Below are 3114 nucleotides of genomic sequence, written 5' to 3'. Positions count from 1 at the left end.
ATCCACAGGGTCGACCAACGGAACGGTATCCAAATTGAGCAGGTCCAGGTTCAGCGAAACCATCCACGACTTCAAATCTTCAAGCTGCGAACGTTCGGAATGTGTTATGGTTAGCCCGGAAGTCAGCAGCTTGACAGTAAATACTTGGAAGCACTTACCACTCACAGTATACCTAAGAGCCTCGTGTTGTACATTGCTAATTGCTCCTGCTGATAGTTCGCCTTACTACACACGTTTAGCATAGAACGCAGCGGCACCGCTACCTCGTGGCGCGCTCCCACTGCGCATGCGCAGAATGTCCCGGCGTGACAGCTGTGTCCGCAAATGGCCGGCTTCTGGCGGCATCTGGCGCTTTCAGGGCGATTTATGCATGAGTACTGACTGCGCGCTTACACATGTTGTTAGCGATAGGGGGGTGCTACATGCTATGCTAAATGTATGTGCTTAGATCAGCCCTGATCCTGTAGTTATCTGATGCCTGCAGACGTGTCTTAAAAGAGCGGCAATGACAGCAGCGGCAGGCAGCACGTCAGTAGTGGGAAGATAATTTACCGCAGTGTTAGCCCGCAAAGGTTCATACTTTGTATTTTACAAATAAGCGGATAATTTAAGTATTAGTGGTGGCGCTTAAAGAAAATACGTTCAACCAATGCGAAATATATTTCAATTAAATTCTAATTCTGCTCAAATCTTAATCAAATTCAATTATATTTGTATTCAAATTCTTTTTAAAACTCTTCCAGGACCCAGTAAGATCAGCCCAGAGGAAATATTTCTTTTTGCTTAAATCGCAACCATTAAATCAAGCGGAAGTGAAGCCATGTAGGACATTTTTACAGTGTCCACATTTCAGGACAGAGCTCCCCAAAGCTGCTACATTAACGTAAACACTGAAACATTTCCTTGCCGTTTATAAATGATCGTTAGACATGAATAAACTATAGATGTCAGAATATATGTATGCTTCAGAGAATTGTTCTTTAGCTCATTACTTGAGAAATAGATAAAAAAGAGTCATTCTGTGATAACAGACTGAAGAAAATTCTGTATTGCAGCACCGAACGTGGCTCTTGGAGGACCAGCCTTCGCGCCTACACTATTGTGCATCTTGCGTGTTGCTTCCAGCATAGCCGTTGCTGAAAGTCCGACTGCATCGAAAAGGGTCTGTACTGATTCGAGCACAAGTGGAAAGAGATAGTGAAAGCGGCTTGCGGCCAGTTTTACACATGGTTCTTTTAACAAAGGGATTAATTGATTTTTAGATCGTTATATACTCAATTTAAGCCACATACGTGAGGAAAAAACTATCTTCACGCTCTACCATGAGCTCATTGTTGTTTTGCAGCCTTGGATCGGAGCCATCAGATCTGAACCGACTCGTGGTGTTAGGATACGGGTTTCTCGTTTTCATGCGCACCTTGAGTAGTGCTGCCAACTTTGTATTTTTCTCAGTCAAGGGATTTAAGAATCAAATTTATGATTCTTTCTTTCAAAAACCCCAGCGAAATTTTCGTAACGACAGAGAACAAATGTTCCGACCACCACAGACAAGAATAAAAAATGGTTGCTAAAGGGATAAAGGAGAGACTGAAAGAAGAACGGAAGAAAGGTGCCGTAGTGAAGGACTCCGGAATGATTTAGACCACCTAGGAATTTTTAACAAGCACTAACATCGCACATCACATGGGCGCCTTTTGCGTTTCGCGTCCATTTAAAGGCGACCTGCACGATCGGGTTCGAACCCACGTCATTGGCAGGGAGCGACAAACCTACGAAGAATAGTGCCAAATTCTAGGTGCCGCCTGCCAGGTCGGCAGATGGCAGGTTGCCACCACAGACCGACCGAAAGGGAGCCTTACCAGAGCGCGGGCAGAGCAACCTGGATCGCACTAGCCCCAGTGGTGGCTTGGAGTAGCATGTCAGGCCAACAACCAGGTAGACCTCTCCTGTTTATAAAGTCTCTCTCGCAGCCACCTGCTGGAGCAGTGGCGCATTCCCGCGGTCTGCGCTTAAAGGCGAAGCTTCAGCGTCCCGCGGTTTCTAGTTTTTTTCATCAGCATCCAAATTCCCGCCTCTTAGTCGAGTGCTACATCCCCGCATTTTCGGCATTTAATCCATCTTCTATGGAAGCGAAACGCAAAGCTTCCTTTGTGATGCTGATGTCAGTGCGCGTTAAAGAACCCCAGGTGGTCGATTGGACGGCTGAAAAGAGCAGAACAGGCGAGTGGTCTGAAGTTGCCGGCAGTCTTTTCTGGGAAAGAGGTCCTCCAAGGAAAAACCGGATTATCTTTAACTTTGTTCTATGAAGAAGCGCCTCGCCTAAATACCCCTGTCATTACCGCCCATTGCGAGACGCCGAATATATCCGCCAAGGTCTGCGACCTTCTTATATTTTCCGCGACTAACCTTATCGCTGGATGACTCAGCCATCAAAAGGCAGACCTGGAAGAGTCCCGCAGCTTTGTGCCAGGCAGTTTGGCCGTTGGCCGGCACAACTTCAGTGGCGAGGGCAGCCATTGTGGCGCTTCGTAGGTCATTCTCGGCCTGCGTACATGGATAACAAAAGTGAAACTTTCAAGTGAGCTCCATTTTGAAATCTTTTAGATGTGCAGGTTTACAAGCTAAGTACCAAGATGGCAAAATAAGGAGACTGTCAGCAATGAATAACCTTTTAAAGATCCTTTTCCCTAAAAATTAGGACGTTAGTGACGTACGTAGTGTGTTGTCTTTGAAGGACGTATACGCGTTTACGTGCTGAATGTGTCGGAAGTTTTCTTTATGCAAAAGTCATACATGAATCATATATCGTAGGAGTATGTAAGCTCCTTGTGAGGGTCAACACAAAATAACGAGGACGGTGGGGAACCTCCTAAAAAAAGCAATCTATCTTGTGATTGAGAGCAGGCGTAAGCTTGAAATGCATGGCCGGAAAGGTTTTGCACATTCTAGGACAGCTCATAGTTGGTGGCAGCCACACCCGTGTATGCCAGAGTGACAGGGGCTTTCAACTGCTGAGCAGGGCCTCCGTCTGTTCTTTGAGCTTCGAAGCGTCAATTCTCTCTCACTTCTTTTGCGGTTTGAAGAGCCCCCATCATCAGCCGTCTCTCTTAGCAG

The sequence above is a fragment of the Amblyomma americanum genome, chromosome 10 (genome assembly GCF_052857255.1).
Source record: "Amblyomma americanum isolate KBUSLIRL-KWMA chromosome 10, ASM5285725v1, whole genome shotgun sequence".
Taxonomy (NCBI): domain Eukaryota; kingdom Metazoa; phylum Arthropoda; class Arachnida; order Ixodida; family Ixodidae; genus Amblyomma; species Amblyomma americanum.
This window is presented reverse-complemented; position numbering follows the sequence as displayed.